At 37.8% G+C, this 24,547-nt stretch overlaps 1 long non-coding RNA gene across 2 annotated transcripts in view; it reads right to left on the minus strand.

Moving 5' to 3' along the window:
- LOC142630319 (uncharacterized) overlaps positions 1–24,547 on the minus strand; it is a 39,601-nt gene that overhangs the window by 10,226 nt on the left and 4,828 nt on the right. Inside the window, exons 2-4 of one of the 2 annotated variants that reach the window (XR_012843282.1) lie at positions 17,413–17,488; positions 17,248–17,321; positions 17,049–17,126 (exon numbers count right to left, since the gene is read on the minus strand). This is a non-coding gene — a long non-coding RNA (uncharacterized LOC142630319). Of the gene's footprint in view, positions 1–17,048; positions 17,127–17,247; positions 17,322–17,412; positions 17,489–24,547 lie in introns of those variants that run through there. The other variant, XR_012843281.1, reaches the window with a different exon arrangement.

Consider the following 24,547-nt stretch of genomic DNA (forward strand, 5'->3'; position numbering starts at 1 on the left):
GTTTGTGGTTTAAATTATAAATGTATATGGGCTTATCAATCACAACTCTCAAAATATCAAACAGAAACTTGGTAATGCATGATCCTCGGACCACATACCTTGTGGAATTTGTTATGTTCTAAAATATCAAACAGAAACTTGGTAATGCATGGTCCTCGGACCACATACCTTGTGGAAATTGATGTGTTCTAAAATATCAAACAGAAACTTGGTAATGCATGGTCCTCGGACCACATACCTTGTGAAAATTGATGTGTTCTAAAATATCAAACAGAAACTTGGTAATGCATGGTCCTCGGACCGCATACCTTGTGGAAATTGATATATGATACTAAGTGTCAAATAGAAACTTGGTTTTGTATGGTCCTCGGACCACATACCTTGTTAAGATTAATATCTGATTGCTTGTCGAATAGAACCATGGTTAAATTTAGTCTTAAGTTATAAATCTTTAAGTGTCAGGCGGAAATTTGGTAAGGTACGGTCATCGGACCCCACACTTAACTAAAATTAGCGTTTCAGGTTACAAATTCTAAGTATCACATGGGTTTGCAAAATGAGGTACTGCTTACTAGCTAAATCAGATTAGTCTTTGTTAGGTTCTTAGACGCTTAACTTCATAAGGCAAATATGTGTATTGCTGTTCAAAGTTTTAATTGTTCAACTGCTGAAAATGGACTTATTTATCTCATTCTTTCTTTCGCTATGTGCTAATGAGCACTTTTATGGTAAGCATAAAGATGAAAAGATGAAATAAACACAACTTAGATCAGAATCAAATGAAATCGTCTTTCATTAATTATGTCGATATACATCATTACATGAAAAATTTTAAGTACATAGAAAAAGAAGCCCTAGGCACTACCCTAAGCTTTCGGAGGAGGGTCTTGCTGAGAAGTGCTGGTAGTCTCAGTGTCTTTTAATTCCAGCTCAAAGGAAGACAGAACTTGTTTTCCTTTGTCTGTTGTAGTGGTTGGAGGGATGATAGGCTCCACACTTTGGCTTAGGCCCTTCTCGGCACCCCCACTCCCTTCCTTCTCTTGATTGGAACCTGAAGGTTCTGTAGGATCTGGAATGAGCTATGGGATCACAAAAGGAAGAGCAGGAGGAGCAGCCTCAGGGGCAGGAGCAGCAACAGGAGCCTCTTCTATCTCCTGTATGTCTAAGGGGAGTCAAATGTTCTCGGGCTTCCTCAGCTCGGAGGCTGAAGGAACTCCTGCTACATTTAGAGCTTCCCCCCAGACCTGCTGACAGTACTCTTGGCACACGGCCGCGAAGGCCTCTGTGAGCTGGTCTTCTGTTGCAGCTACCCCTTCCTTATAACTTGCCTGCTTCGCGGCCTCCAGAGAATGCTTGAAAGTACCAGCTTCCTCCTTCATTCGTGCAAGCTCCTTCTCCAAGTCCAAGTGTTCCTTTCGGGCTTGGGAGAGCTCATCATCCTTTTGATAAAGAAGCTTGCGCTGCCCCTCCACTTGAGTCCTCATTGTTCTCAGATTGGCCTCGGCGCCGACTCTTTCTCTTTTTAAGTTGGCCAACTGAGAGGAGAGTCTTTCGTTTTCTGCTAGGGCCTGGCCTAAGGACTTCTCAGTCTCCAGACGAATCTCCTGCTCCATTCCGGCCCTCTTCCGAGAATCCTCCACGAATTTCTCGGCAGCAAAGACCTCTTGAATGGCCTGTGACAAAGTATCAGAGAGTTAGATGCAGGAAATACTTACTAATGATCAGATATTATGAAAATGAAATATTCATAAGTGAAACTTACCAGGGCCAATTCCCTTTTTAAAGAAAGGAACAGCTGAGGCTAGCTCTTTTTTTTCCAAGACCTCTTAAACGGCCTTGTTGGAACGCCCTAATGCTGGACTGGCAAGAGATTGGTGTTCCGTCCAATCTCAAATCAGGAGACCAGGTAGCCAGTGCTTGGCGCACTTCGGCCATGTCCCTAATTTCCCCACTTTCAACTGAACGAGCACGTCCCTTGCCCTTGTCCAGTTTCTGCTGCTGAGTTTGTTGTGGCTGCTGCCTTGGCTTCTTCTGCTTTTCGCCACCAGCCTCCTCGGCCTCCCCCTTCCTTTTCTTTTTGGGCTCCCCAACTGGAGGTTTAGGGTCCGCTGGAGGAGGAGGAGGTGGCAAGGATGGAGGAACTTGGGACCCTCCTGCTCTTTTTTGGGCGACTTTCTCGCCTCTCTTCGTTAAAAGGCCTTGAAGCACATCCATTTCTTCCTCTTTGGAATCGTCGTCAGGCCGAGCAACTATTAAACCTGCAACTCCGGAGACCTCGGCAGGCTCTTCTTCCTCATCAGAGAGCACGACAAACTGGTTTCCTCGGGGTCTTTTGACGTCCTCAAGCTGAAACTGGTCTATCTCGTCGTCCAACGTGTGCGAAGAGGACACTTGCTCCTCCGGAACGGCAGTTGCTTGAGAGTGCGCCAAGAGAGGGATCGCCGCGATAGGTCGCGTGTATAGGATGGTGTTGAGGTCGTCGAGGATGTCGTGGTCGGCAAGAAAGTGCGGCCTTGCTACGTTTATTCTCTTACGCCTCCTATCCCCCGCGATAATCGCGTTCTCTATCTCCTGGAAATCCGAGGATATTGGGCCGTACCCTAGTATTAGGTGAGCCGCTCTAAGTTGCAGGTCTTCACTCACAAACACTTCTGAACACAGTATGCGGTTCAGATCAGGAACGTTGCAGTGGCTCAGACGGGGGCGCACGAGTTGTTTATCTGCAAGAAAGAATACCAAAGAAGCCAAGTATGGTCAGATCTGCAATGCATATGAGAAATCGAAATGGACAATGTGTAAAAAGGAAATAAATATTAGAAGATTTTTAGATTAAAGGTCAGGGTAGAGAAATTAACTCCTAAAGAGCCACACCTAGGTCTTCCCATAAGACTGGGCAGTGAGGGCCGTCGTGCCAGTTGCCTGAGGCGATGAGGTTGTCGTCCTTCATGCCTTTATTAGACTTAGGCAGACAGGAAATTAACCTAACTACACTAGACCGGGATTTAATGTAATAGCCTACGTTCCTAAGTTTGTGGCATTCATACATGAAGACAACATCATGCCAAGTGAGGTTCAGGCCCATTTGCTCATTTAGAGCGTCGACACTTCCTAAGACCCTAAAAACATTGGGTGCGCATTGGTCTGGGCACAACCTGTGGTTGCGAAGGTATTTCCTAGTTACGCTTCTCATAGGGAGGGTCATCCCACCTTCTATGAAGGCAATCATAGGGATAATGACCTCTCCTGTCTTCCTAGAACCACCTACGGCTTCTACCGGGTAGTATTTCAAACCCATGTCACTGGGAATATGGTATTTAGCCCTAAAGCCTTCCATCCCAGCAGCGGTATCAACTAAACACTTAAATCTACCTATCTAAGAGAAAGGAAAGGGCAAGCTTTAAAAAGGAATATGGTTAAGAAGGAAGCCGAGGACAGAATCCGAGGAGAACAAAAGTAGAGAAAGTAAGGACTTACGAGTTTGTAGTTATGCGAGTTTCCACGGGTTTCTGGAGAGAAAAGATGATGATTGACGCTCTGATGTGATTGAATTCTGAAGAAATGAATGAGGGCGCAGATTTTCAAACGTCATGACGTACAAGAGGCGGCCTCGAAATTGGATTCTTCTCGCCCAAATTTTCAGGAGGTGATGAGGACCGTTGGATGTTCATCTCACCGTTGAACGTGGGGAACAGGGTGTAACTTGCGGTCATAAATGCGTGTGTTCTGGAAATCGAAGCACCAAACGGCATTTTCTAGGAATGAAACAACCCCCACACGCATGGTGATGTACGAAACGTGTGAAGGGAGCTCTGGTCGGATCAAAACCCTATTTTTCTCCTCGGATGAGGAAAAATAAAGTTTTTAGGGGCTATTGTGGGGACTAAAAGGACCTAAGTAAGTATTTGGGTCTTGGGCTTTATTGATGAGCACTAGTTTGTTTTAGACTAAAAGCCCCCTAGAACTGTAGGTCGGCCCATGAGTCGAGAGTCTGAAGATTCGTCCGAGGACGAATCTCTCCTCGGACAGACCCACGATGACCCTAGGATTCGTCAAAAAGATCAAGGCAGAGTTCTGGAAAAACCGTTGGTTAAGAGGGGGATTTAAGCACCCTCCGGACGCAACGGTGTGAGAGAAATATCTCAGAAAAAGGTTGCTACCTCCATATTAAAGACCCTGCACCTACCTCCCTGGCCGCATTAATGGGGGAGTGACCCCTGAATAGTAGAAGTCAGTCTTCTTGCTATCATTTAAAGATTTCCAGAGGATGGTGGATGGGACAGGTGTCTAATAGGGTGATTTGCATTACACGTCGATAAAGAGGGAAGAAGAAGAAGTATTTAAAGAGGGAAGAGAGTAAAGAAAAGGGGCGCGAGAAAAATATTAAAGACTGTAACCTTTGAAAGAAGAAGGAGAAATAATATATAAGTTGTTCTCGGCTTACGTCCGAGGAGGTCCATTTTGCCCTGTTTGTCTATTGTTTGCAAACACTGTAACATTCAAGCCTGTTTATTAAGATTCGAGCACCACTAAACTAGATTGCGAACCCACACTCTACAAATTTAACTGTTTAAGGCTCGTTGGGCCTGAGCCCACGTGTGTTTTTTGGGTCTAGGTGCAATTCTGTCCTTACAGTAGTATTAATCTAAATATCACTTTTTCATTATTCATTTATTTATTGTCATATAGGCTTAATGGTCACGATTTCTTGATTAGGCAACAAACTTTTACAATTTTTTTCCCATGTGTACATTTTGACCCGATTCTTGTTGAATGAGAAAATAAATTTTACTATTTTTGTTTACATCAACACTAGTGCTTAGTTTGGAAATATACTTTCCAATAATAAATAAGATCCTTGGTAAAATTAGGACCGAAATAAAAACTTTTTTAAACAAAAATTTGACTTTTACTATGGAAAATTTTATTGTTAGAGTTATTTCTTTTTTGTAAAGTCCAATAATTTTATCATCATTCTAACCTTCATTTGGATGGAAAGTATTTTTACTATTAGTATCATTTAGAAAATTATTTTACAATAAACCAAATTATGCTAAAAATTATATTTGGAAATATTGCAAGAAAAGATCATTACTATTTAAATAAAAGCAATATAAAAAAATTTGGCATTAAAAGTTACGGAAAAGTTTTTTTTTTTTTAAATTTAAGATCGATCGGGTCAAGTTGGACCCAAGACCGACCCAAACTCAAGGCAGAACTAAATATTGGACCCGGACCCGGACCCGACCCAAGCATTCATCCAACTCGCCCAAGATCCTTAGGGTAGGGACGGGTCGGGTTGCCAGGTCTATGCTCAACCCTATTTATCAGGCCAGGTCGTGAATTGGGTTTGGTCGATTTGGTTTGGTTTCTTTTTCTTAAAATTTTTTATTCTTTCTTTTTGGTCTATTTCGAGTGTTTTTGGAATGAGCTTATAAGCTCATCTTTTAACCTTTAGCTTTTATATACAATTTTTTAAAACCTCACTTTTTACCTCATTTTCTCATATTTTCAAAAAAATTTAAGGTATAAGCATACTTTAGCACTGTTTCAGCTAAATAAGTTGTTTCCAAACAAACCCTTAGTCTACTTCATCAATTCGATCCAGTTCAGTCTACTTCAGTCCAACTTCGGTCAATTTTGGTCCAATTTGGTCAACTTCAATTTAATTAGGTCCATTCGGTCTACTTCGGTAAATTTAGACATCCCCAACTATAGAATTAGATGCTCTAAAAAACATTTTTATGGTGACATGGTACATAATATTTAACAATGCTTTTATTTGGTTCTCTTTTAAAACAGCGCTTTGTTATTTCCTATTGGCTTTTCTTTCATATATGGCTGTTAGAGCCAATTTTGTGATGCCATCTTAGATGCTCTAAAAAACATTTTTATGGTGACATGGTACATAATATTTAACAATGCTTTTATTTGGTTCTCTTTTAAAACAGCGCTTTGTTATTTCCTATTGGCTTTTCTTTCATATATGGCTGTTAGAGCCAATTTTGTGATGCCATCTCTAATCACCTATCGCTAATCACCTATGTTTTGTATTCTATGTTTTGTTAATAGTCATATTTGTAAGATGGATGTTTTAAAATCTGAATGTTTGGGGAGTACAGTTATTTTGTAATTTTTTGTAATAAAATTATTGGTTTTTAATGTTAATTACTGAGTTTTTGCAGATTGAACTGCATTTTCTCTAATCGCCTTTGTTGTTTTTCTTCTTGATATTTAATTTTACTATTATTTCTCTATTGATATATGTCTCAATTGGTAACCAAAGTACCATGTTGTTATTCGAAGATGCCTCTATTTGTACTTGGCAAGTAAACTGAAATCTTTATTCATTAAGGAAGTGGCTTTTTCCTTTTTTACTTGGCAAGTAAACTGAAATCTTGACTGTTTCTGCAGAAGTTTTCACTGTGGCATGCCACTTAGTACTTACCACACATACATAGGATATGTACTCTCACTTTTGCTGATTGGTATAGCTTTGAGTGTTATCTCAAAGCATAGCTAATATATGATCTGTCAGTGTAGGTCTGTTAGCTAATGTATGAGCATAGCTAATGTTTTATAAGTTTATCTTGAAATGTGAAGTTGTATTTCCATTGTACAATTTTATTATAAGTTCCCTTTGACACTTGATTTGCTGTCATCTTTAACAGCATAATCTAATAACTTTCTTTTTGGGGACCTGAATTTGAAGCAAAGAAATAGAAAGAGAATGTGTAATACAACTGTTAGAGAGGAAAAGAAGGAAGAATAGCAACTACAGAATTCAATTTAATTTTCAGTTACTGTTTCCATCCTACCTGTACTGCTGTTTTTGAAGAGTGATTGAAAATGCAGAACTTTGAAATCTGAAAGTGTAATGTTTTTTATACATTTAAACTTTTATTTTAATGGTAGATAAATGCAGAAAATGCATTTTGCTGTCTTCCCTTGCTGCCACAAGGAGAATAGACCCCAAATAGTGTGTCAAGTAACAATATAAACTACATATATGAGAAAATAAACTTGAAGTAGATGCTAAGTAACCAATACTCACAAGCTCACCTATTAAATTTTGTTATCCCCGCTACTATTGTTGACTTATCTATTATTCACTATGGAAATGACATTTTATTCATGAGCAAAGTCACCCATTTTCATTAACTTTATTTTTCTTTCTCAAAATTTGTTGGCAGTGGGCGATGTTCTAAATCTTGAATTTGAGGATTCCACATTGTTAATGTTGTAGGATACTATAAAGCACGAATAAGGCGTTCGTATTGAATTTGAATTTATTCTTTTCTTTTATTTAGTTCCTAGCAATGAGCTGCTCATATTAAGTTTCTAATGCTGGACTATGAGAAAAGTACACAATTATCAGTCAACTGTGAAAATAAACAGGGGAAACAAACTTGAATATTGGTTGAAGCACAACTCTAATATGAATCATGTACAAGTGCTTTTTTCCTTTTTCCTTTTTTAAATGATACATAAGCATAGATTTTTATTGTTGAATAAGACATAAGCATACAAGTGTTGAATTTAAGTATTGGAAACAGAGAATTACACGTAATGTGTTATGTTGGAAAAGGGGAAATAATGTCTTTTGGAAAAAGAGAGTTAAATACCTGAACTTCTTTGCAGGTAATACATTTGAATCCTCTCACTCCCCAATTGGATAACAACCATCATATAAACCTAGACGCACATCATACCCAAAATTTGTGAATTACACTAGGAAATGTGAGTTTTCAAATTTGACCAATGCATATATATATATATATATATATATATATATATTGCAGCTTTTGTTTTCAAATTCAAGGATACAGCAAAATCGTATTAGTGGAGATGACACTGCCGCCTCTGCCTCTCCCTTCCGACGACAAGGTACAATTCTCTTTTTAGTTTTTGAGTTATTGTCTCAAGATAAACTCAAATTTTATATATATATATATATATATATATATATATATATATATATATATATATATATATTCTACCCAAAAAAACAAAACCATGAAAATATAAATGTTAATTGTTTTATACTAAATAAGTTATATATATATATATATATATGTGTGTGTGTGTGTGTGTAAAATTATGACTTTAATATGCATATATACACACCCAGACACAAGATGGTTTTTTTTTTTTTTTGGTTTCAATAAGAGAAACTTATAATCTTCTTAAACTCTAATATGTATACAGAAGTTGCATAATTGGCTATACAGTATACAAATATATGGAGAGAAAAAAAAAAGGAAAAAAAAAAGAAAATATAGTATCTTCCATCAAAGTCATGTTTAATAATAATACCTTGCGAAATAAACTTCATCAATTATTTATTTTTATAGCAAAATTATTCATAATTTCCTTCTTTATATATATATATATATATATATATATATATATATATATATATATATATATATATATTGTTTTCAAAGCTTCATCCATGTTTGACAAACCAAAATCATAATGTTACAATTGAAGTCTCATATAAGCTTTTTTTTTTTGGCTTGATAAAATCTTGAGAATAGAAAATTTAAACCAAATTGCATATATTATCAATGTTGAATGATTTGTAAGCATTAATAGGATTTGAAATTGAACTAAAAATTAGGGTGGCTCTACTATTTACTTACAAAATTTACTACCTAATTATTTCATTCTATTGCAATTGTATATCAGCTCTAAACTCTTTTTTTTTTTTTTTTAAAGGATTACTAGATTAGTTGATCAATGCTTTCTTTTTGGTGGAGGGCAACTCCAAATTTTTTCACATAACCTTAAAGATTTATAAAATATACCTATGTTTAAAATAAAATAAAAAAATGGAGTGGCCATGGTCCACCAACCATGCATGTAGCTCTGCCCCTCAAGCATTAGCTTTACTGACCTTTTTGTTGTTGATTTATAATATGTTAAGTGCAATCGGAACGATGAGGATTCAAAGGATCAGATTAGTCAGTTGCCAGATGAACTGATCGTCTCTATTCTGTCTTTCATGACATTGAAAGAAGCTGCCAGAACCAGTGTTCTTTCACACAGATGGAAACAACTGTGGCCATTCTTCACCGGTAGTTTGGACTTTGATGATCCAGATACTTTTTGGGCCATTGCCGATCGAAAGAAAAAATGAAAGGAGAAAGGAGAAAGTTTGTGAAAAGGGTGAACCATGTTCTAAAATTACATCAAGGCTCAAATATAGACCAATTCAGAGTTTGTTTTGAGTTTGATAACCATCATAAACATCACATTGATGGATGGATTGACTCTGCAACCTCAAAGGGAGTTAAGAGGCTTGAATTGGACTTTACACCAACAGAGGCATGTGAAAAACAAATGCTTTATACATTTCCACATGAACGGTTTATTAGCATCAAAAGTTCTGTGGTTGGAGTATCTTGCATCAAGTCCCTGACATCCCTCACTCTGATATACGTACATGTAACCGGCGAGCTTCTTGAGCATTTCCTTTCCAACTGTCCTTTGCTAGAAAGATTACATGTTGCCTATTCTGAAGATCTAGTGACTCTGAAGATTTGCAGTTCTTCACTGAGGTTGAAGCATTTAAACATAATACGTTGTTGGGAACTTAAAAGAATTGAGATTTTTGCTCCATATCTTGAGTCTTTTGGCCTTGCTGCTCGAGCTATGGAGATGCATGTTAATTATGCACCCCGTCTTCTAGATGTACATGTATATGTCGGTGCATATGATTATCTGAATTATGCACTTTGCCCTCTGTCAAGCTACCTTTCTCAGCTACAGAGTTTGGCGCTTGACTTTCACATCGCTCCTATTTCTCCTCATTCTGTAAGTGCCTTAAATTATTTTCATTCTCTTGCATTTATGTTAATATGGTTTGGTGAAATGTTCTCTCATCTTGTTTACTCTTTTCAGCAAAACATGGAATTCCCAAAATTTCAAACGTTGCCCAAACTTAAATACCTTAAATGGAGAGTTACTACAAGTGATGGAATGAGCCTCATCAGTTTTATATCAATGATAGAGGCGGCACCTTTTTTACAAAAATTTTCTTTAGAGGTGACTGTTCTTACTTCATAGCTTGTCACTTGAGTGCGTTGATAGCTTTCGTTATTTGTTTTAGGTGATGCTATCTGCACATTAATTGTTGGATCATGGTTTTCCATCTCTCTATCTATTTATAGGATATTCCTTGAACTGGACTCATCATTTTTCATGAGCATTTTTCATCTCAACTTTCCTACAGTCACCTATCCTTGTTTTGACATTCTCTCTAATGGTTCCAGATATGGCTTCATAAGATTTAATTTATAATTGAAGTAATTTGATGATAATTTTTTGTTGTTTGCTTGTGATTTATGTTTTTATTAGCATACGCATGAGAATTGTTGTGGGTCTGCATGTTGAGAAAGAACATGCATTTTTTTTTTTTATTTTTTTATTGTTGTGGGTCTGCATATATATACATGTTTTTTTTATATAATTATTTTAAAAAAATGTTTCTACTAAATGTCATTATGGATTATATTTGAAAATTTTATGTTTTTTTTTTTTTTTAAATTTTTATCAATTAGGTGTGTGTCACTGTGTATTGCTTTGTGTGTACTGTGTAGGCTCTAGAATGCCTTTGTTCTTATATGCACTCAAACAATTTTGATAACAATGGTCGGCAATCACACTAAACTCTTCCTACCCGTTATTGAAACCACTTTAAATATAAAAAAAGGGGGAATTAAATCATGCTGTTAAGCAGTGGTTATGATTGTAGGTAATTGATTTTTACTCTAGGTAAAGTGTTGTACAGCAAGAGAATTATTACACATTTGGATTTTTTTCAACTTGTTCTACCTTACAGTGTCACACTAGAAGGCAGTATTACATTTATTAGTTACTTTTTTAATTTTTTTTACTATTGAGAGTGTGAAAGACTGGCCTATCCTAGAAGCATAGGCCACCTTCTAAACTAACTGAAGGCTCTTCTTCATTATAAATATAGAGACATGAGGATGGAATAGGTTTGCAAGATAAGGAATTGATTTAATTTGATGCATTGTTTATGTATTTTGAAATTTAATGCACCCTGACTATTTGTTGAGGAGGTATATTAATAAGACTTGTGAGAATTTTTGATGTATTGTGACTTCTAAAATCTGGGTTAAACCTCATATTGCTTACAAGACTTTTGAGTCAATGTTGACTGTTTTTTTACTTGGCTTGACTTATATCTGTATTTTACTTGGTAAAAGTTGAGTTTTGAATTACATTTCTCTCTCACACACATGCGCACACTTGGGAGCTATACTATTATAATGATGGGTCGCACATTCAAAACCCTTGTAATATGTGAGATGTAACAAAATATATTGGCTGCAGAAAGGGTAGGGTGGGGTAGGTTAAAGTTTCAAATACTGGTTTCTTCATGAAAGTTCTTATCACTTCCAATGTGATATTTGGGGCATAGAAGTTGTAGCAAGTCAGCTCTTATAGTGCCCTAATCATATAGGGTTACTTGTTTAATGTTCTTTGCCCCTAACCTTGCTTTATAATAGAAAATTTATCTTGCACCTTCGCATTCATGATTCTTATTTTCTTTTTACCAATTGCAGCTGTTATGGGATAAGTCCCCGAGAGAGAGAATTAAGGAAGGTGATGAAATATCCTAATGAGCACCTCAAGGAGGTGGAAATAACGGGATTTGTTGGGCGTGCAATAGACATTGAGCTTACTGTTTATTTACTCGAAAGTGCCATCAAACTTGAGAAGCTTGTTATTAATCCTCGTTCTCCGGCTCTTGTGGGAACCCCTTGGGAGTTTGTGAGAGTAGAAGAGAATGAAGGTGCTATAGAATGTGCCAAGCAGCTCAAGAAAAATTTACCTATAGGAGCCGAATTATTTATTCTGTGATCATCATCAAACTGGTTTTATGTAAAGGTTTAAGGCTCATTAATACTTCCATTAAGATATTATGGATGTCTTAAATGCTAAAAAATAGCATTTTGCATTTTGCATTTTTAGCACCTTTGATAAAAATGCTGTTAGTAAATAATAATCCAATGCAAACCTTGCCACTTGAGAGAGAGAGTAGAGCGCACGTGAAATGCGTGTTTAAGCTGTCACCTTCTTCTTCTTCTTTTTTAATTTAATTTTTTTTATTAAGAAAACAGTGTCATTTTCAACATATCCCTCAAAAAGACAGGTAATCTCTTCTCACTGCCGACCTCTTCAAGACCATAACCACAATCTCTCGTTCTAATCTAAACTAAACTAAACTAAACTAAACGATGTATGTCCTATTTTTGTTTTTCACTGCATGCTCTAGCTCCACATCATTAGTTTGTTTTATATATTCTTTTTTTTCTTATTTATTTTTCGTTATAAAATAATTAAAGTTTAAAATAATAAAAAAATTAGAAAATTGTTATACATATGTTCTTCTTTTTTTTCTTAGACTCGTTAGAGACTTGTCAAAAAGCCACAATAGTTACCATAAAAAAATAAAGTCATAATAGTTTTACAACCCTCTTAAATTAGTATGCTAACATTCTTAAATTAGTATGTTAAGTCATACATGAATATGTTACAATAATATTTATAATGATTGATGAGTATGTCACACACAAATTATTTTTTTAATATATATATAACAAAACACATGGCATACTAAAAATAAAAATTGAAAAACAAAAAATGGCAAATTACAACTTACTCATCTGTGGTTTAGTCGAAATTTAAGTTGTCTACCTATGGTTTAAAATTTACTCACCTAAGGTTTAACCGAAATTTAAGTTGCTTACCTATGATTTGAAATCTCATGACACACGTGTTCTACTAGATTCTTTTCTATGTTATTTGATCTTGTATTTTTATGTTTTTTGTCTTTTGGAGAAAAGAAACATAAAAGTAAAGTAAAATCACATATTTAGCCATGTTTTTAACGGATGTGGGTTAAGGAAATCTAACTGAACTAATCTTAGATGGATAAAGTGTTAAATTTCAAATCACAAGTAGGCAATTTAAATTAGGTAAGTTGTAATTTGCACACAAAAAAAAAAAAAAAAAAAAACCGCACCTTGAATGGTTTATTTATATCTTATTTAAAAATAAGAACAGTTTATCTATAAATAAAAAATACATGATATTTTAAAATTTATGAAGTTGCAGAGTTCAATGGATGGAGGGATTCTATTCCTGGTCCTAGTCCGTGAGGAGTTAGATTAAATCTTATTATTTATAACCTTCTCCTCGCTTAGATTAACTTTCGTTTTTCTTCTTGTTCTTCTTCTGCACATCAGGTTCATCATCTACCCCTCTCTCTCTTGTGATATTTCTTTATTTTTTGTTTCATTTAAAGTTGTCTCTCTTCCATTTGTTTACTTTTTCCTTGACGTTGTTGTATTTGTTGACATCATTTTTCTTTTTTTAATCTCTATAATATCTTGCAGCTTTTGTTTTCAAATTCAAGGATACAGCAAAATCGTATAAATGGAGATGACACTGCTGCCTCTCCAAACAATACAACAATTCACTCTAAGGAAGGTTTGGCCCCTCGCATCCGCATGTATTACCTCATAATTATTGCCAATTTTGCATTTAATGCTACAAGATAATGAGAACATCCACATGTGGTCTTAGGGACAATGCCCTAGGCTCAAGTCACCTCAATTGATTTAAGGGAATGATGAATTGTTAGAACTCCTGCTTTGCAAAGGAAATGTTCACCAACTCACACCAACAAAAGCCTATGAATGATTCCCCTTTAGAATCACAAAGAGGAATGATTTTCCTAACGATCATTGTGACATTGCAATTTTTCTTTTAAATCTCATCTTAATTCATATTATAGTTTAACCTTCTGAGCTTATGACCAACGCTGGCCACTAGTTGGTCATCGACCTTGCTAGAAAGTAGTTTGTTTATTCTTTATGGGCACAAAGCGTGAGTTCTTCGAGTCTCAGTCTAGCAGCTGAATTCCAAACATCAAAACTTATGATCCAAGCCTTGAGTGCTTGACACAAAGAAAGAGAGAGAGGGGGGTTATGTTGGAAGGAAGGGGGGGGGGGGGGGGGAGAGATATGAAGAACACGTAGCTATCACCCATTGATACATTGTAAGCTTGGAACATGTATAAGTAGGTTAAGATCTATAGTATTGGTGTGCTGTCAAAGCCTAAAACCAGTTGCATTCGGTTTCTGGTTTGATAAGGTGGTCAATGCTCCAATCCCCAGCACCTTGATATAGAAAGAAGAGATGCAAATGGCAAGGGGCTCAAACCACTTCAACCAAGCAACTTCGGAAGGCTCCTTTGATGTGAAAAAAAAATTGGTTAGGGAAGAAAAATGGAGGAAAGTAAGGCATAACACCCCTATTTCCCAAGGACCCCTATTTCCCAAGGACTATTTGAATGATTCAAAGGAAAGTTCAGGGACATCAGTGTCTCCATGAGGCAAGTGTTTTGGTCTAAAGGATCCACTTTACTCCATTATAAAAGGGAGGGTATGATTGAGGAAGCAAAACAACAAATTGAAAAGCAAGTCAGTAAGAAACAGAAGAAAAAGTAGAAACTAAAAATAATTGAGAGCTTTCTAGGTAATGAAAACGATCCCCTTATCTTGCAAGAAATCAAAATACACACCACCTCATGGCTGTATTATCCCCCTATCACCACCCCCATTTCTCTCTCTAAATTAAGAACTAGCACTAATTTATTTTACTGGGTGAGCAAGTTCGAATTTCCAAAAATTAGTCATTGTTTAATCGGGACTAATATGTTGTTGAGCATGGCTATGAGATCACTAGTGTTAAATGCTAAATTTTAGCGCACACAAGAACAAAAAGTAAGCTCCATTATAGCAATCGCATTAGACATTGCAAAATAAAAAAAATGATTAGTTTTACACATTTTTGCTCAAAAAATATCCACATTAGTCAATCTATAACACCGAACATATACATTATTGCTACAATAACCATGTAAATATACATGGCTATTGTAGTTTTCGATTATATTATTTTAATATTTTTTTCTCTCACCCTTGTTAGAATCTCTCTCTCTTCCATTGACTCTCTTTACCGTCCAAAAAAGCAAGAGAGAAAAATGATTATTTAAAGGAAATGAGAATAATAGATAATTCAATTTTACATTTCTCTGAAGAATGTGAGAAGGGCTACAGTGTTTCTAATTGTAACATCTTTAGTGGATGGACAATCCCCATCTCTTCTTCCGCCTAAAGAAAGAAAGAATTTACATAGATATACAAAATTGTCACTATTGTTTCATCTTAGAGGCACCATATCACCTTCAGCCTCCTTTAAAACTGCAAAAAATCTCCTCCTTATCAAACTCCCTCTCTAAAGACAGCCTCTTAGTTTCATCTAAGCAAGCAAACTCCAGGCCATCAATAGTAGGCCTCCAAGATTCAAGCTCTTAATATAAATTCTTATAAAATTCCACCACCTGATATTGAACCTCCCTATCAGCCTAATAAAGCACTCCCTCAACCTCAACTCCCCTAATGTGATTGGTTTGCCTATGTGAGTTAGCCAGCCAATGAAAAAACAGAGTATTATTGTCCCCCTCTTTTATGAATAAGGCCTTGGATTTTTTAATCCAAGAAATTTTCACCAAAGAAGCTAAATGCTCGATATCAGCTTTGATCACAGTTCTTCTAGATCCATTTTCTAGAGACAAAACTTGCAACTCTTCTCTCATATCAAGATCCAACAACTCAGTCTAAAGACATTTTTTCCTAAAAGCCGTGTCCCCAAACACATGCTTGTTCCAATGCTTCAAGTCACCTTTCAAAGCCTTCAATTTACAAGCTAAAATATAACTAGGAGGTCCCACAAACTGATAACCACTCCACAACTGCTGAACTTGATCCACAAAACCCTCCATTTTCAGCCACATATTTTCAAATTTAAAAGCACTCTTCCCCCTCAACATACCTCCTACCTCCACTAAAATAGGACAATGATCTGACACCACCCGAGAAAGAGTCCTACGAGTCACATCCAAAAAATGATCCTCCCAGTCAGCTGAAATCAAACCCCTATCAATTTTGGACATGGAAGGATTATCGGAATCACAAAACCAAGTGTAATCGCCCCCCTCCAAAGGCAGATCAACCAGATTATTTTTCTCAATAAAGTCATAGAAATGAACATGGCTGAGCTAAAAGAGTTACAACCAAGTCTCCCTACTGGATATCTGATAATGTTGAAATCACCAATCAAACACCATGCCAAGCTCCACCGCAATCTCACAGAATCAAGTTCCACCCACATTGCATTCCTAGCCTAGCACTGTCATCAAACAGACCTTACACCCCCAAATAAACCTGTCTAACAAAGCCCATTCAAACTTGTCTACCACTCCCTTCAACAAAATGGAAACAGAAAATCTACCTACAAAACAATCAACTTTCTCAAACACCCTCCAGTCCCCATGCCAACAAAATACCCCCAGCAGTGTGAATTGCATCCAAAACTGCCCAATCAACCAAAGGGCTGCCCCAAAAACTTTTCACAATGGTAGAGTTAATACTATCCAATTTGGTAGAGTTATTTAAACCCCTCACATTCCAAGATAGGATTTTCAAATTCATAAATACTGATCTGAGTCCAACCTAATGGGTTTCATACTACCTCTTGAATTCCTACCAGACTTCCAGTCATAATTAATAGAAGAAACTAAACTCCTTGATTCTTGCATACCTTTCTTACTATTGTTCCCTGTCCGACTAGAAGCCAACCACTTACTCACTTAATTGGTCAGGTATGTATCATCCATAGAGTGCTCTCCAAATCTCAAAACAAAGATAAGCCACTTTCCAAAATTATATAACAAGGAGGCATTATGATATCAAATGGGATGCAATAGCATTAGAAAGTATAGACTAGTCTCTAGGAAGATTGATAGCATAAAACACAATCCAAACAGAAATGACAAAAGAAAAGTGAAAATAATGCTTCATTGACATAATATAAGGATAATAACATACATCAACTTATTAAAAAAAAGAAGAATCTAAAGAATTTTCTTACAAGCATCTCCTAAGCACAAATAATCTAGAGCAAACCCCCCAAATGATGAATGTAATGATAGCCAAATATAACTGGTCCTCCCAGAAAATGCAATACTGCAAAAAAAAAAAAAATATATATATATATATATATATATATATATATATATATATCAGTTAGACAGTTACACAAGTGATTAAGCCTCCATGTAAAGATGAATCTATAGAATTTTCTTACATGACGCTGGAAGAATGTAGCTGGTCCAAATATAATGATGGTAGAATGTAACTGGCCTCCCTGAAAATGCAATCCTGCAAAAGAAAATATACATGTACATATATATATCAGTTACACAGGTGATTGAGTGTCCATGTGTGAAATTGAATAAAAGATTTAGCTTACCATCATGATGGAGATAATGGTAATAGGAACCAGCAACAATGGATGACCAAAAAAGGTGGCAAAAGGTGATGCATCACTGTCACAAAACTGAGAAATCAGTAAGAGCTAATAACCAACTTTGAAACTAAGAGAAAGGCGCATATTAAAGACTTAATATCAATAGTACGAAATTGGCATCAGAAGGTTCTTAGCTTATCTATACAAATATTCTCAAAATTCCATACAAACCTCATAAGTAATTAGAAAAAAGAATGATCCCTAACCTCATCTTCATAGTCCACTTAATTGAACAAATATTGTATCATGTACAACCCTGATATTGTATCATTTGGTATTAGAGCACAAATCTGGTCCTCTTTTTCCCTACCACTTTGATCATTTGAGTCCTAGATTTCTTTGTGTTTCTTTTTTTTTCTCCCTCCATTCAAGATCCTAGAATTTAGATCTAGGTTCCTTGTGCCAATCAAATCTGTGGCTGTTGCAAATATCACAGATTTGATCACTTGTGCTGTTGCTTCTATTTACAATTTTTTCAAAGATTGTGAAGCTTCGAAGGAGAGGAAGTAGAGGTGGAATAAGGGGGAATCAAATGGACTTGCACTCGGCATGTTTCGCTCTATTAAGCCCCTTTTTATAGTCCCAACTGCGTCACTATTCCTGAGCGCGTCTCACAAGACTAAGGTAATTGATGAGAAACTTCATGTAGATAAGGTTCAAAGTCAGGGCCGGCTCAATAGTATAAATCATTAAAAAGCACCATGTGAAAAAAGATAATTAAATTTTAATCAATAGTATTAATTAAACTAAAATATTAACTAATAAATAAAATAATATTTTCTTATCAAATAAAAAACAAATAAAATAGAGAAAAAAATGTTATGTCTACAATATTTTTCACAATATTTTTACAAAAAATCAGTTGTAGTCGAAGCCAACCCTCCGGTGGGGAGGACTGTTGGACAGAATCAAAATATAGAGAGAGAAGACACAATTGCTGAATTAAGGAGACAAGTTGCGGCACTTATAGAGGTGGTGCAGCGTATGCAACCTCCTCATGAGAATACCGATGAGTCCGATGACTCTCATTCTCATTTTGAGAACCCTTTTGGAGTTCCTCCAAGGGGTAGACCTTATGTGGAAAGAAGCGAGCCAAGGCTTGACTACAACTTCAAGGTTGAAATTCCAGAATTTCAAGGGAGTCTCAAACAGGAAGACTTTGTGGATTGGCTTAACACCGTTGAAAGGGTGTTTGATTATTATGAAATTATGGATGAAAAGAAAGTAAAGCTAGTTGCTATTTGCCATAAAAGGAGAGCTTCCGCTTGGTGGCAACAATTGCAAATTTCTCGCCAAAGAAGTGGTAAAGTCAAGATCAAGAGTTGGGAGAAGATGAAGAAAAAGCTCCGTGAGCAATTTCTTCCTTTCAACTACACCCAATCACTCTACAAAGACCTACACAACCTTAAGCAAGAAGGAAGTGTAGAGGAATATACGGAGGCGTTTCACCAACTTGTGGTAAGGGTAGATTTGAATGAAAGTGAAGAACAAATGGTTGCAAGGTACTTGAGTGGATTGACCCATCCATCCAAGATGTCCTTAGCCTTCAAACATTGTGGAATGTGTTGGAAGCCTACAACCGGGCTTTACTAGTGGAGAAGCAACAAACTAGGCCCGCTTTAAGGTCTGGACAGTGGGGCTCCAGGTCTGGGCAGGGGATTTCTAACCAATATAAGGTTGGGAATTCAAGTACAAATGGGAGAGGAGAAACTTCTGGGGTTAGGCAGCAACCAGCAGGTCATAAATCTGCTAATACAGCCCCAAAACAGTCCCAAACAGTCACTGCTGGCGGGGGTAGACAGCAACAGGTGGGAACTTTCAAATGTTTCAAGTGTAGAGAGCCAGGGCATCGCTCTTCGGATTGTAGGAAGAAGGCTCTTATGTTGGAGGAAGTAAAAGAGCTTGAACATGAAGATGGAGAACCCATTTTTGATCAACCTTCAAATGAGGTTGGTGGTGATCTTGAAGAAGAAGAGGGCTTGACACTTATGATGAGAAAGACTCTTCTTGCTCCTAAATTCAATTCTGAAGAAGATTGGTTGAGAACCAATATTTTTTATACAACTTGCAGCATTGGAGGAAGAGTTTGTAGTATGATCATTGATGGGGGAAGTTGTGAAAATGTGGTCTCTCAGGAGGTGGTTGATAAGTTGAGGCTTGCCACTCAAGATCACCCACATCCCTACAAACTTTCTTGGTTCAAGAAGGGTAGTGAGGTGAAAGTAATGAAGCGTTGCTTGGTGCCATTTTCTATCCGGAAGAAATATTTTGATTAAGTTTGGTGTGATGTAGTACCAATGGATGCGTGCCATATCCTTCTTGGAAGACCTTGGCAATATGATCACCAAACGACGCATGATGGGAAGAAGAACACCTGTACCTTAAGCAAAGACAATCAGCAATTTACTTTATCGCCAATGAAGGAAAATGTGACTTCTAAATCCTCTACAACCTCTTTACTCGCTTCTAAAAGCATCATTGAAGAAAGTCAAGATAGTGGCTACATTTTGGCATTAATTCCAGTCAACACAACGGCTGGAACTGATGTTCCTAGTGCTGTCACTGAGTTATTACAGCAATATGGTGATGTTTTTCCCCATGAGTTACCTCCTGACTTGCCTCCTATGCGAGTCATTCAACATGCCATTGATTTGGTACTGGGTGCACCCCTTCCAAACAAGGCAGCATGTATGGCTCCAAAGGAGAAGGAAGAGTTGCAAAAACAAGTTCAAGAGCTTCTTGACAGAGGTTACATTCGGGCTAGTATTAGCCCTTGTGCGGTACCCACTCTCTTGACTCCTAAGAAGGATAGCTCTTGGAGGATGTGTGTGGATAGTAGAGCTATCAACAAGATCACAACCAAGTATCGTTTTCCAAATCCTAAATTGGATGACATGCTAGATTGCCCAGCGGGTGTAGAGGTGTTTTCCAAGATTGATTTGCGAAGTGGGTATCATCAAATTAGAATTTTCCCAGGAGATGAATGGAAAACAGCCTTCAAGACACATCATGGATTATTTGAATGGCTTGTTATGCCATTTGGTTTGACAAATGCACCTAGCACTTTCATGAGGGTGATAACACAAATGTTGCAACCACTATTAGGTGTTTGTGTTGTGGTGTATTTTTATGATATTTTGGCGTATAGCCGCTGTTTGGAGGATCACTTGGTGCATTTACAGCTTGTGCTTGACATTTTGAGGAGAGAAAAGTTTTATGGTAACATGAAAAGTGTAGCTTTGGGATGGATCAAGTGGTGTTCTTGGGGTATGTTGTGTCTTCCAAAGGAGTGTTCATGGATGAAAACAAGGTAAAGGCAATTGTTGATTTGCCTACAGCTTCTAGTGTGCATGAGGTGAGGAGTTTCCATGTTCTTGCTACCTTTTATAGAAGGTTTATTAGCAATTTTAGCACCATTGCAGCACCTCTCACCAATTGTCTCAAACAAAATTCCTTTGTTTGGACCAATGAAGCCCAAGAAAGCTTCCAACTTTTGAAGAGGAAGTTAACCAAAGCTCCTATCCTTGCCTTGCCCAATTTTGACAGGATATTTGAGCTTAATTGTAATGCATCAGGAGTGGGAATTGGGGGTGTCCTTAGCCAAGAAGGGCAGCCCATAGCATTCTTTAGTGAGAAGTTGAATGAAGCATATTCTACCTATGACAAGGAATTCTATGCTATTGTTCAAGCCATCAAGCATTGGAGTTACTATTTGGCCTACAAGGAGTTTATTCTACACACCGATCATGAGGCTTTGAAATATCTCAATAGCCAATCTAATGTGAACAAGAGGCATGCTATGTGGGTAAGCTTTTTGCAGCAACTCACTTTCTCATTGAAACATCAGTTGGGAATTCTCAACAAAGTGGCTGATGGGTTGAGTAGGAGGACTAATTTCTTGGTGGAAATGCAAGCTAAGGTCGCTGGTTTTGAAGTTTTCAAGGAGAACTACCAAGATGACCCACATTTTGGTGATCAATACCAACAATTGCAGCAAGGACAGCAACCTGCCAAGTCTGACTTTTGGTTGAAGGATGGATTTCTTTTCAAAGGGCTGAAATTATGTGTGCCTAAATGTTCTCTAAGGGAGTTGATGATTGTTGAGCAACATAATTTGGGGCATTTTGGCAAATCAAAGATCCTAGAATTCCTTAAACAAGACTACTTGGTAATTAGTTTTTCTTGTATTGTCACGCGGATACAATAGTGTTTTACAGCCATACAGTATGCTCAGAACTGATTTCTTAACACTAGAATCTTGCCTTGTAGCTTGTGAAGAGGCCTGCCTACCTCGGATTAGTCACAAAATTTGAGGCGTGGCTACCTCGAATTAGTCACAAACTTCTCTGGTTTTTATTTTCTCGGTTATCATTGGAGGTTCCATTTTCTTTTTCGCCGAGTCCAAAACGTTTGAATTTTCAGTTGAGGAGGGAGGTACTTACTACATGTTACATATATATGAAAGGAATAAGGATTCTCTCCGATCGGTTTTCATGTGTAAAGAGAGTGCTCAACGTTTGCTAATTTATGTGGAGGATCTCATGTCAAATACACCTCTTGAAAAATTTGCAAGAACCTTCAGGGATGGTGATAAGATTTTTATTTTGCAACTGGGATTCAATGCACATGGAAGCTTTTTATGATCTCTGAACTTGTTCATGGTCGTCGGAAGGGCTTCATCATTGTGTCGGAAGGAAAGCAGGGTAGTGGGTGGAGAGGTTTTGGATTTCATCTACGTAAGGCTATTGCTCCTGACACACTTGTCGTCAAACCACCATCACAATCTGTCTTGAACATGACAGTGCAAAAGTTCAGACAACAAAAATCCTATTTGTCGGCAGCGGTGGACAGTGATCGGAAAAACAATGGTGGAAGAGGAAAAGGAAAGCAATCAATGCCCATCATTCAAAATTCAAACAAATCAAGCTTGAGCAATCAAAACCATGATTCGCGCGATGGGGCTGCTGGGAAGGACAGAGCGGCACCTGGGGCTGAAATCATGCTTGAAATTAAGGACGATGCTCTTAATGGCGCTAAATCTCCTTTGTCGCTAGAAGTATCTTTAAGATTGGAGTGTGGGCTGAATGGTAAGTGGGAAATTAAGTGCTCCAACATTAAGGAAGTGGGTTGTGTAAGTCCTTCTGGTGTTGGGCCCACGCAAGCTGTCTCTAGGCCCAATGCACTCGCTGAATCCATTCCAATTAACCCACCTCATGTCCACAAATTTAAGCCCAAGCCCACTTTGGTCTGGCGGCCCAAAAGAAAAGAAGTGACCACCAGATCTTTCCCGATACGAGAGACCAAACCTCCAGGGAAGTCTTCGTTGTGTCCATCGGTCTCGGCGTGCTCAGCTTTAGATACTCTGAGCACCGATGTAATGGTTGAGCCGATAAGGCCGCTGATGTCGTCGATGGTCTCCGATGTCACCGCTGCTCAGATTCTCAACTCCGATAAGATCGATAACGCCAGGTATGAGTTCTCGGAGCTAATTGACTCAAATCAAGTCTCCGATGTAATCGAGCCTGAGCTTCTTGGCTCTAATGAGCCGAGAAGGCCAGGAATGGGTCGGCATGTACCATAGATAGCGACGAGATCTTAGAGCGTGACCTTCGACTGATTCTCCAGGAGCATTCCGGCAATATAATCAAGAAATGGGGGAATTCGGAGCAATGGGTACTGGAATTACGTGATGGGAGGAGGGTTGCGGTTCCGATTCAGATCTCTTTGCCTCAATGTGAAGCTACAGGGGTATTGGAAAAGCAAAAACAGCTGGCCTTAGTTCCATTGGAGTCTTCTGACGTTACTAATGTGTCATCGGCTATTATTGAAGAGGATGAAGTATTGGTGGAGGACTGGGTTTCGGATACCTACTCAGAGGAAGCTGATCAGCCCCTAGATGTTGAACCACTTGCATTTTCTCTACCTTTGGCCGTGGCTGAGCAGTCAGTTGTGGATGCGGAAAGGTTTGTGGGTGTGGATACTTCAGAGAGCCAAGAACCTTATTCCGAGTGGTTTCAAAAGAAATTCAATAATTTCAATAGCTTCCTTGGTACGTCACTTAAGGGATTAGAAGATCAAGCAACAGAATTTTTATTGGCTGTTGAAGCTGAATTAAATCAGAGGGCTGAGGTGAACAAGAAAACATGTGGTTTAAAAGGTTCGGGGGTGAAAGGTTTAAGAAAGTTGAAGGGGTTGTTTAGTTCTATTAATTATGGCTCTACATCTGCTAGGCGAAGTGGTATTAATAGGAATCGGGCTCTCTCTGTTGCTCAATGAAGTTGAAGTTACTTTCCTGGAATGTCAGAGGGTTGAATGAAGTTGACAAAAGGCTTCAGATTTGTAACTTGTTGCAATCCTGGAAGGCTGATGTTGTGTGTTTGCAAGAGACCAAACTAGAGTGGATTACTAGAGGTATTGTTTGAAGTATATGGAGTTGTCCATATGTAGATTGGTTGTACTTGGGTTCAGATGGTGCTTCTGGAGGTATTTTGTTGATGTGGGATAGACGGGTTGTGGAAAAGGTGGAGGAAGCGGTGGGGCATTTTTCGGTTTCATGCAAGTTTAAAAATGAAGGCGACCAATTTGAGTGGGCTTTCACAGGCGTCTATGGGCCAAATTTGAACAAAAGGCGTAGGTTGATGTGGGAGGAACTAACCGGGCTGATCAGTTGGTGGGATTTGCCATGGTGTCTCGGAGGTGACTTTAATATAATCCGTTTCTCATTAGAGCGTTTGGGGGCTGCTACCTACTCTCGGGCTATGTGTGGATTTTCTGACTTTGTTTCTTTGCATGGGTTGATGGATATACCTATGGAAGGGGGCCTTTACACCTGGTCCAATACATCCTTAGCTTCTCGTCTAGATCGGTTCCTTTTCTCCCCACTTTTGGTAGATCACTTCACACAGTTCACCCAAAAAAGGATGTCTAGAGTACTTTCTGACCATTTTCCTATTTTGCTGAAGGGTGGGAGTCAGCGAAGAGGTAGAATTCCTTTCCGTTTTGTAAATATGTGGTTGAGGGTGGATAATTTTGTCAAGAAAGTGAAGAAGTGGTGGGCATCCTATTTGTTCCAAGGAAC

Source organism: Castanea sativa, chromosome 4, assembly GCF_040712315.1.
Source record: "Castanea sativa cultivar Marrone di Chiusa Pesio chromosome 4, ASM4071231v1".
Taxonomy (NCBI): domain Eukaryota; kingdom Viridiplantae; phylum Streptophyta; class Magnoliopsida; order Fagales; family Fagaceae; genus Castanea; species Castanea sativa.